This window comes from Gossypium raimondii, chromosome 6 (genome assembly GCF_025698545.1).
Source record: "Gossypium raimondii isolate GPD5lz chromosome 6, ASM2569854v1, whole genome shotgun sequence".
Taxonomy (NCBI): Eukaryota; Viridiplantae; Streptophyta; class Magnoliopsida; order Malvales; family Malvaceae; genus Gossypium; species Gossypium raimondii.
The window spans coordinates 50,027,970-50,042,121 of record NC_068570.1 but is presented as its reverse complement, the minus strand read 5'-3'; positions in this window follow the sequence as shown (position 1 = coordinate 50,042,121).

The window sequence follows — 14,152 nt, the reverse complement described above, 5'->3', positions numbered from 1 at the left end:
TCTCCAAAATTACATGTGTAAAGCTTATAGCTTGTGCATAACATAACACAACAATTATGGCATGGGCCTCCGCCTATGTTGGGTCAATAACCCCTCCAAGTTGCCGCCTAAAACCTTTATAGACCAACCCATCTCCATCTTACAATACTGCACAAAGCCCCACACGGACTCACGCCTCAGAAAAAGAAGCATCCACGTTTAGCTTCAAAGCCAAGCCTTAAGGAGGCCTCCATGGAACAACTTGTAGCACTTTCGGAATCAAGGGCCTATGAATGAGATTATGGACCTTGAACTCGCTTTGGAGTTTGTGCGCATATCACAAAGCAACATGTGCTAGAGTTTGTTTTCTTTTCAAGACCCCATCATTGCTCACATTCCATAGGGGTCAAATCAGGGCCAACATGCTTGTTAATGCCTCCTTATCAAGCAACCTCATCGTATGTTCAAGCCAGTTAATACAGCTCATTACATCAACAAACAATAAAGAATTACCAATCCTAGCTAGAATATAAGTATCACGAGATACTTGTCAATTTTGTAAGGCATGAAGGATGGTCTATTTCCTACATCTAGTATTGTTAGATGTAGGAGTAGTGGCTATCTTGGCCGCTGTTAGAACGATCTCAAGGCCTATGCACCATGCAGACAATTTGACTTTTGGCAGGGTATTAAGCTTCCAAATAACTCTCTACTAGAAACCACGTGGATCAAAGCTCATAGGCTTCATAAGTAACCAATAATAACATGTAACACCTCTTACTCATCCATATGATTAGTATATGAGATATTACTAAGACAAATGCAAGACACTTATAACTTATAATCTCAAGACATCATTCTTTAACTCAATTAAAAAATTCAATAAATCAAGATTAATATATTTGGAGGCTTTGAAAACATTTTAAAATCATTTAAAAACAATTCACAAGTTCCTAGAGGTGTTTAGAACCAAAAGGAGCTCTCGGAGGTTTAAAATGACAAAAATATAAAAGTTTTTAGTGTAGTGGAGTAAATCTCAAGACTTGGCTCAAAAGTATTGAGACTTTGCCCTTTTTACTGTAGCTTTTTAGCTACTGGCTTGCAAGTATCGATACTTGGCCCAAAGGTAACGAAACTAGGGTCCTTAGAGTAAAACTAAGCCAACTAACTTGTTAGTCTCGAGACTTAAGTGAGATGTCTTGAGGCATGAAGTATTGGATCAAAATTTCAAGTTTAAAGCACCTAGAAATCACCTTAAAAGATTAAATAAGATGGTCTAATTCAATCTAATCTTTAAAATATATTCTGCCAAGTGATATGATCTTCATTGATGGGTTAGATATCATCCATATAATAAGCACAACCAATAAATATTGTTTCATAAATTGCCCACATCTTAAATATGAAAATTGTTTAAAACAGCTCCTGTGGTAAATGAGTGGGCACTCCCTCGGTACTCAATTACTAGTTCCATATTTTCCAACAGATATCATATGATGATGTTTGGGGATGATTTGAGATATTTTCGAACTAATTTTTAGGTCTATTACACCCAGGTATTGATACCTAATCTTCAGGTACTGGCACTTGCAAGTCAGTATCTAAAAAGCTATAGTAGGAGGCTTAACTCTAGATACTTACATGCTAATTCTAGAGACTTATGGGCCAAGTCTTGAGACTTGCTACCAAAGTCTCAAGACTTATTGTATTGCACCTATACAACTTGTATTTTTGGTCGTTCTAAATCCCCAAAACCCTGTTTATGTTTTGGACATGTCCAAACACCTAGGAATTGTTTCAAAGAGATTTTAAAAATATGCTCATAGTTTTTTTTTAAATGTTTAAATTGGTTTATCGAATTTCACCAAGTGTTTAAATGATTATTTTAATGAAAAAAATTGTATAAGTTATGAAAGTATCAGTGTGACATTGCTTATTTGTGTTGATCGTTGGACCAAGTAAGGGATGTTACATCTCAAGTGGTCAACTTTTACTAGTCTTATTCTCTAAGATACCAAATTGAATTAAAACTCTAAAATAATAGTACTCTCTCTAAACTGACCACGGCACAAACTAATGTATATAACTTTTACTTGTCATAAAAATTCACTTGAGAGAGGGTCTTCCATATAGTAACGTCAAGTGATTGGTTTTCATGAAGGTGTTTGACACAAATTCTTGCAAGTATATAGTTGATTTAACTTTGATTTGTTTAGTCTTGGGTCTTGTAATTAGTCATTGTGGGAAAATTAAGCTTGTATTTGCATCTTGATTGTGTGCACATGCATAATTAAAGATATATGCTATTATAGTTCATGATGCTATTGGTGAAGAAATTGGTGATAGAAAGTTTTGCATTATTGTGGATGAGACAATAGATGAGTCAAGAAAGAAGAAAATGACAATTTTTTTAAGATTTGTCGTTAAGAAAGGATTGGTTAAAAATGATTTTTTTATATAGTCCATGTTAAAAATGCTGTAACACTAACTCTGAAGAATGGAATTTTTAGGTGAAGGCTATAATGGAGCAAGAAATATGTGTGGTGAATTCAATGGCTTGCAAGCTTAAATTTTGAATCAATTTTAATATACTTATTATGTTCATTGTTTATCTTCTCATCTTCAATTAGCATTAGTTCCAATAGCTAGAGAAGTAATTGAAGTGCATCAAATTTTCAGAGTCTAGTCCAATATTATTATGGCTTCTGCTTCTCGAAACGTCATGATGAATCAATTTGGCACTTTACAATGTCCTAGTGAGACTTGATAGAGTTCTTTTTTTAATACAATTATCGGCGTATTGTCTATATATCATGCAAGTAGCACAATTCTTCAAAATCTAGAAAACATTGCTCATAACTATTCTCCATGAGTATATGCTTATAGTGCAGATATAATAGATTGAGAGTTTTTTAGTTTATTTTTGTTTTGCATATGATAAAGTTATGATGATTGTTGATAATATTTATCAAGATATGTAACGCTGTTCTTAAGATATTGTAACAACCCAAAAGTTAGTGGTGTTGAAAATGGTAGTTTTGGAACCCTGTTCTCTGATGATCAAGTCCGTAAATGTTGTTAATTAATATTTGCAAGTTAATTATAGTATTATATTGAATTTTGGTTTGACAAATTTGTTAATTGAATAGTTAGCTAAAGTACAAGTGTTTCGACCTTAAAGTCTATGATGTTGAAAAATGAGGTATTGTGACCTCATTTTCGTAAATCAAGCCCGTAAATATATTTATTAAATAATTAAAGAGTTATTATATAGGTGAATTAAATTTTGGATAGGTAATTTTGTCGAATTGACGACTAATTAATGTATAAAGACTAAATTGTAAAAGTTGTAAAATTTAATCACTATTGATTTTTATTTGTTAAAAGTGTTGAATAATATTAAACTAAGGTTCAAAGTGACAATTAGGTCATTTTTATAATGGTGGACGGTTAGGTGCTTAGATTTGAGGAATGTACATGTTAAAATTTTAATTAAATTATATTAAATGCTAAAATAATAAAACAAATAAAAGAAAAAGGGAGCCATCATCTTTCCATTTCATTTTTTTCTCATGATCGGACGTTAGAACACCATAGGAGAAACCATTTTTGAAGCTTCAACAATCGACCTATGCATGATCGGAAAATGAATTAATTGGATGATAATCTCAAAAAAAAGAAAAATTACATATTAGTCCCTGACACCTTGTTTGTTATTGTTTTTGTCAAATAAGTTCATATGGAACTTACTACGTTGTTTATGTTATGTTTAATCTATATTATAATGTCTTTTAGTAGTGTGAAATATAATTTGATGATTTTGACATCTATGGAATAAATCGTAAAGTATTAGAAATATAATTATTATGAATGAATATGGAATGTTGATATATTTGAATGATAAGTGTTTGACTACATTATAGTTAAATAAATGAATTGTATATGATAAAAGTGCCTAAGTGAACGTATTAAAGGATATGATACGATTGGGGATACATGTGATGGTACGGAGATATTATGGAGTAAACCAAAATGTAAAATTTTTCGCAGATTACTAAGTTATACTGGTGTGGTGGGGGGATGTATAGTTACTGATTATATGATGCCTATGAGCTTTACACTTTGGTGCCTTGGTGTGTTATAGTTTGAGCTCTTATGAGCAATTTAGTGTGGTGTAGTCACCCGTGTATCCGAATCTATTTATTATAGTTCATCGAGCTACTAGATTAATGGAAAAGATAAATGACAGTGAAATGATACGAGTCTTACGCTCAAATGGTAACATGATGAATAAATGGTACAAATTGTATTTTATTATGGAATTTATGTGTATGGTAATATATTGAATAGTATATTACATGTCATAATACTATATTACTCTGTATTACATTGAACTTTATTATTGTAAAATTCTATGTCGACTAAATTGAATCAAGTTATTAGATTGCCATGTTTACTAAATGAGAAAAGTTGAATAACATGATATAAAATGGCATGGTTGTGCTTGTATATGAATTGAGTACTAAGATATTCTTGTATTAATGGACTCACCTATTGGTGGTTTTTTGAAGTTGTATATGTATGCATAGAATGCCAAAGGAATGTCGTGTTTTGTACAATTATGTTTTAATTTCTTAAACTAGTTAAAATGTCAAGGTATGTTCAGTTATTTTCATATGGACTTGTTAAGCATTTGATATGCTTACCCTATTACTTTTCCTAATTTCTCTGTAGATTTGATTTGTGGAACTCGCTAGTCGGTTTAGCTCAAAGATCACACTATCCAACATTTGATTCGGTAGCCTTTGAACATTTTATGTCCAGTTATGTAGCATGTACATAGGGTTAATATATGTGTTTGTTTTGGATGTGGTTTTAATTTTAACCTTAATAAATGTTGGATTTTGGTTGATAATGGTAATATAAACATGTGAATATGATGGTAGATATATTTGATACATGATACAAGTGTTACTTGAATGACAAATTTGGTAGTCATATGGTATGACAAAGTTGTTGGTATGAAATCCTTTGTTTGATTATGCAAATGGAAATGTTGTGTTTAGATGCATTGCTTGAATGAATGCTTGGTTTATGTATGAAATTGACATATTTATGTGAATGTGAAATGGTGCCAAATATGGCATATTGGTTTTGCTGATGTTAGAGTTGTATATTGGATTGTGGTATATGTTTTGAAATGAAATTATTGCAGGTCCTTGGTGTGCTTAAGGCTCCATTTTAAGTATAGACTTGGTTAGGCATGAAATGGGCACAAAATGGATGTTTTTAACATTTTGTCATTGAAGTATTGGTACCTTTGGCAAAGGTATCGATACTTAGCATTCTCAAATGATTTTTCAATCAAACAAAATGTCAATTTGGTATCGATACCCTACATCTGGATACCAATACTTTACAAGGGTATCGATACATATGACTTTGGTTCGGTTTTACAAAATAATTAGATTCACAAATTAGTATCGACACTTATAATAAGTATCATTACTTATAAGGATGTATCGGTACCTTATAATAGCTATCAGTACTTGTGATTTAAAGATGAATTTTTCCAAACATCGAAGCTTAGATTGGTATCGATACTTATAAGGGGTATTGTTATCTGATCTAGAAATTTCGAAAAACTTTACACTTTGATCCTAACTTATGCTCGGGTCTACCAAAGAGCTTTCGTAAGTTCAATTAAGGCTTAGATTTAATTGTGTATCATAATATCTAGGTACTTATGCCAAGATTGAATATTTGAATGATTTATTTATGGTGTACTTGATCTGAAATTTTATAAATGTTACAAAAGGTCCCTATTTGATATCAAGTGGACTTTAAAGCATTTGTATGCTTGTATAAGACCCGTAAAAGAATGTTCATGATATTCAATGTTGTATAATTGTTGATTGCATGATTGATGAGTTGAAATGATGATTTTACTATGATTTTGTTAGTAATTGCTCCGACAACGACTGTAGTATCCTGTAGCTCAAACCCAGTGGTTGGATCGGACAAGGGGTGTTCAGATATGTTAAATGCAATGAGTCTTGTCTCAACAAAAAAAATTTAGTTCAAAAATTGAAAGGCAATGGATGGAATGAATTGTTGAACAATATAATATCATTTTTGTGAAACTTGAGAGTTGATTATTCTAGATATGAGTGTTCAATACATGGTGGGTCATAGTTGTAAAAAGAAGGAAGATGTTATAGTAGAGCATCATTTTCGAGTGGATATATACATTTTGCTACAAGTAGATATATATATTGCTACAATAGATAATTAGTTGAAAGAATTGAATGGCATATTTAATGAACCTGTGTTGAGCTACTTACTCTTATCATAACTTTAGATCCAAAGAGTTCTTCAAATTATTTGATATTGAAAAAGGATTCCCATTTATTCATAGAGTTCTTCTATGATAAATCTAAATTTATGAGCTTTTATAATATTTACCGATTGCTGATATTGTAGTACCAAGTTTGCAAAAAAAAAAAAAATTTAAAATAAGTACAAAATGAATCTAGACAAATGTACCCATTTATTAGATTTATCATAGAAGTATAAAAGAATATTATAAAAATTTTAAAATTTATAAAAATATTAGAAATTAATTAAAAAATAAAAATTATAACAATTAATTAAAAAACATAAAATGTTACATAATTAAAATTTATGAGCTTTATGGTTAGGGGTGATCAAAACTTGATTCGATTAGAAAAAATCGAAAAAAAATTTGAATTTCAAGTTAAAGGAATCGAGTTATTCGAGTCAACTCAAATTTTTTTTTGAATTTCGAGTTCGAATCAAGTTTCATTTTCGAACTCGAATAATCCGAATAAACCAAATATCAAACTATAATATTTTACATTATTTACCCCAAACCTCCAAACCTTTTTACTTTTCCCAAATACTTTTTACTCCCACCCGCTTTCCCCCTAAAACTTTTACTCCCCAATTTTTTTTGAATATTTTCCCCCCAATTGCTTTCCCCTAAAATTTTACTCCCCCAACCCTCAAAACTTTTTATTTCCCCCCTAAACTTTTACTTTTCACCCTTTACCCTCAAATAAAAATTTCTATTAAAATTGAATTATTGATGATACCATAAAATATTTGTGTTAAATTTTTCTCATGGTATCAATTTTACATTTTATCTTTAAGGTAACTTTTATTAAAAATCACATTTTTATATTTAATATATTTTAATTTCAAAATACATAATGACAAAAAAGAAGATAATTGAAGCAATTGACAAAAAGCAAAGAATCTAACACGTATATAAAAGATTAATAAAATGTTAATAACAAATTTTATTATAGTGGGTGATGAGGTAAAATTAAAATAAAAATATACATTTAAATTATGTTAAAGTTCATTAATATTATGATATTTCAATAAAAATATAAGAAAATATTACTATTAATATTTTTATATATGATAAATTTTAAATATTTTAAGCAATTGATATAAATCGTTCGTAAAATTTAATTTGAATATATAAAATATATTTTAAATATTAGAAAAATAATTATTAGAAATTCTTATATATTTTGAAATAAATTTTAATATTAACATAAATGTATATCCAATATAGATATTACATAAGATACATTAGCAGTGGCATATTTAGGGGGCTAGCAGGGGCCCGACCCCCCTAAAATGAAAATTTTTTTATTTAGTCCCTTTAAAAATTTAAAAAATTTTAAATTAGTAAAGGTAAAATTGCACTTTACCCCCTAAAAATGATAAAATTTTGATTTAATCCTTTAAATATTATAAAGATTTAGGCTACTAAAAATTACAATTTAATTTCGGCCCCCTATAAAATTTTTCTAGCTTCTCCCCTGTACATTAAATTATAAATGAGGGTTAAAAATACCATTTGACTTTAAAAGTGTTTTTTTTTTCAAATGAGAAAGCTAGAATTTCTAGATTTTGTTTTTTTAGTTCAAAAGCACTTGAAAAATACTTTTGACTTCAAAAGTATATCATTCTTTATTATTTATGGTACCAAAAGTGCTTTTGGCTCAAAAAGCACATTTCCAACACAATGAATAACCCACATTTAGTGCTATAATCACTTAATTTGGATGGACGGTGCGTTTACCTTAGGTGAGGTTAAAAATAATGGTGGCAGTGAGATAAATTATTTTTGCAGTGAAATTAGAAACAATGATGGGTGTGTGTTTAGATTCAAACGCAGTTGTAACAATGAGGTGAGAATTGAAAATGAATATTAAGGACATTAGATTAAAAAACTTTTATAAATAATTTATATATTCAAGATAATTAAAAATTAATATATAATAATATAACTGTATTAAATAATTATATTATTAACTTTTTAAGAAATTACATTATTAAATATTTTCTATCAATAAATAACTTCAATGTTTTTATAAAACATACCAGAATAAAGAAAAGTAATTATTCAAAAATATCTTAATAAAAATAAATGAATTTAAAATTTAAACGTTAATAAAATAGAAAACTAAAATATTGTCTATTATTTTAAATAAATAAATTAACAATAAATTTTATAATTAAATTATTAAGATAAATAAATTTAAAATTATTATTGGTAAAAAATGACAAGTAAAATAGACAAATAAAAGATAAAATAAATTTTGGGCATAAAAGGTAAAATAAAAAGGTTAATGATTATAAAAACTAAGTTATAATAGGTATAAAAAGGTAAAATAAAAAGGTTAATGATTATAAAAACTAGGTTATAATAGGTAAAAGAAAAATTCACTGGCCTTGTGAGTTTTCACTGGATGAAAATGATCCAGTAAAAAATGAGAAGTGTGAGTTCAATGCATTGCACTGTTGTTTATCCATACAGTAGCCCAACACTTTTGGCACCAATTAAGCTTTTAACTACACATCACTGAAGGTAAAAACCAATCCAAAGGTAATTACCAATGTTGTGTGAATTTCTTATTATAATTTGTAAAACAATATTTCTCTAAAATAGGTTTCTTTCAAACGTATATTTTAGAATTCTTTTTTTACAACTCACACCATTAGCAGGGGAAAATTATTATTACCACCCCCTCCACAAAGTAAGAAATTCTTGCGACTCGAACCCATGACATGGTTGTAAAATGAATGCCACTAACTAGTGGGCCAATTGCGAAGGTTTAGAATACATTTCTTTTTATTGTTGAGGTCCTGTAATATAAATTTTCCATAGAATTTGCATCATTGATTGTCAAAAGAAGTATCAATGAAGTACAATCTTGGGACCTCCACATCCATGGACGTCGAGGTCCATTGTATTATTTTTAAATTTTTTAAATTAATTTTAATTCATTTCATTTATGCTTAACAAGTTTATTGAATAAATATATCAAACATTGGAGAAAAACATGAATAACAAAATTTTTACTAACATCACATTTTACATTATCCTAAACAACAAGTTCACAAAATTAGTTAAAATGGTATAATTTACATCACGTTACATGCTAAAAATAACTAATTGTATAATAACATAACATTAGACACAAATTATAACCTAATGCATTTCTTTGAACCTTAGAATTGTAAAATTTCAAAGGAGTATATTGCTAAAGTTTTGACCTCCAATTCCATTTGCAAAATCATATTTTCTTGATTCTTCCTCTTCCACAAATATGTCATTTCGAGCAACAACTATAAGCACCAATATCGTTTTTTCTACACTTAAATAATCATTGCCACTAAGATATTTACTACCAAAAAGATTGTCCATCCCACTAGTTTGTTGGCTTGCCTCATCCCTGGTAGCTTTCATTAATTCTCGCACCAAACACAAACAAGAAATTCTTGTCAGTGTTACAGACAAAACTTACCCGTTTCCCTAGTCTCTAACATTTTACTACTTAATGACTTATGATGATCCATGCACATGAAGAAACCCACCAAAAGCTATAACCTATTACCATATTCCTTAAATCTTTTGGTTCATGCATTGAGTAAGCTTGTAGAACCTTCCACCATTTACTTGTTAACATCATTGCTATCCCGAAGCATCAACAACACTAAATTCATTTCCTTAATCCCTAACATTTGACTATTTGAAGACCTTGTTTGGCCTTCCTAGTCGAACAAACCCACCAAAACATTTTCCTATATCATTATAAAGCCCTAACCCTCCCTAAACTCAAAATCTACAAGGTCATGTGTTGAGTAACAGAACATACATTGAATGAAACGTAGACCCTCAAGAGATTTCTTTTTGACACTATTGCTTTCTCAAAGTAGGGAGAACCTTTACCTTATTTCCATAAATGCTAAATAATTACCTTGAACTCTTAATCCTAAAACATTTAATAAATGCCCATAAAATTATTTTGATCCACCATATTTTAGCTTTAATCCCTTGTTAAGACAAGGATTTTGATTGAATTCTAACTTTAATTGAAAGCCGACATTAATTTACCTAATTCAGTTGCCATTCATGATAATGGAATTTTGTAAATTTTGAGGGTTTAGGGCTTATTTAAAGGTCAAATTGATATAGATCGTTACACTCAATGTATTATCATTTTAAATAAGAGATATAGACATGAAACAAATTCCATAAGGAATTAACGAAAAAAAACTTCCCTCGACACCCTAACCCAAAAAATTAAACCCCTACAACCTAAAGTTGAAATCAATTTTTATCTAGTTTAGGGTTTAAGGTTTGGCAACTAGTAGGTTTTGAGGTTAGTTAGTTTTTCACCACTACATTTGAACCCTTATTCATATAGTTTATTAAACATTACTCAATTAGTTTTTTAAGAATGGAGTTTCAAGAAAATAACATGACCTTTGAATTACATTACTAAAAGTTATAATTGAAATATCAATTCTACAAGATTTTAACATTTTTGAAATGCAGTTGAAAACTTTCTTGTCAAATCCTATGTCCAACTTAACAACCTATAAACATCTCAAATTTCGAGATGTTCGGATTTGGGCCAAACTTTTTAAAGATTGGTCGTAGATGATATATGACTAATTATATGTTCGTTTTGATTGATGTGTTGTGTTTCAATATGAAAAATTAAGCTCTTTAAGTTAAAGAGCTTATTTTCGAGTAATTGGTTGAGTCTTTTATTATTTTTTCATTCTTAGGTTGGATTTTGTTTTCAATTGCAATTTTTTATCTTATTTGATGTTTCTTTCAATAAAAGTGTCAATTACATGTCTCAATGAAATTCGATAAGTGTTAAAAGTAACAAATTTTTACCTAATTCTTAATGTATTTTTGGCTGATTATTAGATGTTAATTGTTAATTTTATACTCCTAATCCTTTAAATTCATGTTTTGATTCTTAATACAATAGTTGGGAGCAAAAGGAACAAAAACTGAAAAATCAGAGCAAGCTACAGGAGCCACAATGGCATGTGGTAGACCGTGTCATTTTCACGTGATTTCACACCCAACTTTGAAAAATCACAATTTTTAGGTTTTTTGAGCATTCTAAAATGTATATATGAAAAAAATAAGATAGGAGAGAGGCGTCATAAAATATTCAAGAAAACAACTCGAAAAACACCATTGAAACCGATTCTAAAGCAGATTTCCGTCAAGATTGAAGATTCCCAGTTGATTTCTTAGGAGATTATCATGAGTTTCTTTATTTATGTCAGTTATATTGTATCTTGGATGTTTTATTTTCAAGCATGAACTAATTTTCTAAATACTTAGGGAGATGAACCCTATGATGGATTTTATCGTTTGATATTTATTTTACGCAATAAATTCTTAGTTTATTGTTCTCCATTATCTGTGCTTAATTCTTGGTTTGATATTTCTAGATTATTAATCTATGTTTGATGTGCTTAAATCAGAGGTTGAATAGACCCTGTTTAAGATAGATCTTGCATAATTGAGTGGAGTTGCATGCAATCCTAGAAATATGATGACATAGATCTTCCAGATCAGAGTCAAATCTAATAGGGGAATCCATAGCACAAGTTAATGTGATAATAGGGGTTTTAATTAGAAATATATTTTAATTAATCAATCTAGAGTCAGTTGCTCTTATGCTCAAAAGAGATATTTGCATAATTTAGAGAATTCTACGGATCAAAGATACTAAGTAAAGAAATTACGTAATTTAGATTGATAGTGACATGAAATCTAGGTGAATTCTTTCTTGGGTATTGTTTTACTTCTTGGTTATTAATCCGTTATTTTCCTATTTTATTCTTTGTTGTGTTCATTAGTTAATTAATTTAGTTAATTTCAGTTTTTAATCAATCATTCAAATTATTCGGTTAAATAATAGAAAGACAGTAATTACTAGTACTTTTAGTCTTTGTGGGAACGATATCTTTACTCATCGTAGCTATACTATTAATTGATAGGTGCACTTGTCTTATTCAAATTTTTAGTTATGTTCGTGAATATCAAACTTAATTAAGGTTAAGACATTTTCTGGGGCTTAGTTTAGGAGAATGAGAAATCAAGTGAGCAAACAGTTTCAATGTTGCAAACTTGGGAGAATGATGCTGCAACCTGGAGTTCTTTGACCCTAAGGTTGCAACATCACCTATGAATGTCGTGACATTGCTCATTTTCTATCAATCAATGAGACAACCTTTAAAGTTGCATCATTCAACCTTCGATGTCGTAACACTGAGCTTCCAATGTCAAGGTCGCGACGTAGGTCTTGTAATGTCACGAAATCAACCTTGGACCTGGTGTGAAGAAACCAAGAATGGTCGCAACCTCAGTCTATCAATGTTACAGCCTAGAGCCCTTCGATGTTAATGTTGAAACATTGGTCTTGCAATGTCACGGCATCGAGTCTAACGTAGCCAAAATCAAGAGGGCAACATGTAGAATTTCTAGGTCAAACTTGCCTTGTTTGAATTTAATGAGAGGGACATAGTTGTAATTGATGATTTAATATTATTTTTCTTATAAATACCACATTATATAAGCTATTTGGTGGTGGCTAAGTAGAAATTAGAGAATTTAGATTAGGGCAACATACATTTTCTTTTACTTTTTATTTTCTTAGTCTTAGGTTTTTATTTTATTTTCTCTTTTCTTGTAGAAAAGAGTTCATTTTTTGTTGTTATAATTTCTTATATTTTATGAAGATTGTAACACCGCTCACTCAGTCCAGTCGCCAAACCTGAGTTATAGGATGCTACAACAATTAACGAGCAAACTACATACAGTTCCAGCATTAAACATTTAATTAAATAATGAAAATAGTTCATAATCCATGCATAATTTGATTTAAAAACAAATTCAAGTCTCAAATGAGCTTAAGAAAGATGTTAAGTTGACCCGAGTACAAATAAAGACTAAATTGAAAACTTTTCAATAAGTAGGAAAAAATTCAAAATAGGGTTAAACAGCCATTTGCCTAGGCTGTGTTAAAAATGGTGACCATGTAGAATTGAAGTCACACAGCCGTGTAACTCATAGAAGCCGTGTGGATCTAGATGCAAAAATTCATCAATAGTCACAAGGCTGTGTGACTAGGCCGTGTAACAAATTGAGATCTTGTGAAAAGCTAAATGACCAAATGTGATACATTCACCTTGTATATGTGAAATATATAAACTAACTAGTTATTTGTTACACTGGTAATAATGTATATGGCTGTGTGGCTAGGTCATGTAATAAATTGGGTCTTCAATTGAAATCGCATGAGAAAAATTACCCGACTCATGGTTTAGAACTTGCAGCTATTGTGTTTGCATTAAAAATCTGGCGACACTCTTTGTATGAAGAAAAATGTCACATTTTCACGGATCACAAACGTCTGAAGTATTTGACGAAAAAAATTAAATTTGAGACAACAAAGATGGTTGGAGCTACTAAAATATTATGATTTGATCATCGATTATCATGCAAGAAAAGCTAATGTTGTTGCTGGTGCTTTAAGTAGAAAAAAATTATTTACTTTGCAAGCTTTGAATACTCGTTTGATGTTGATTGATGATGGTTCCATTTTAACTGAATTAAATGCTAAATCAATATATCTGTAACAGATTTGTGAAGCTCAGAAAAGTGATTCTAAGTTGATTACTAAACGAGAACATATTGAAAAGACATATGATTTAGAACTTCATGTTAGTTTTGATTGTAGTTTATATTTCCAAAATAAAATTTTTGTTCTGAGAAATTCTGATATTATACAGAGGATTTTACAGGAAGTTCAGA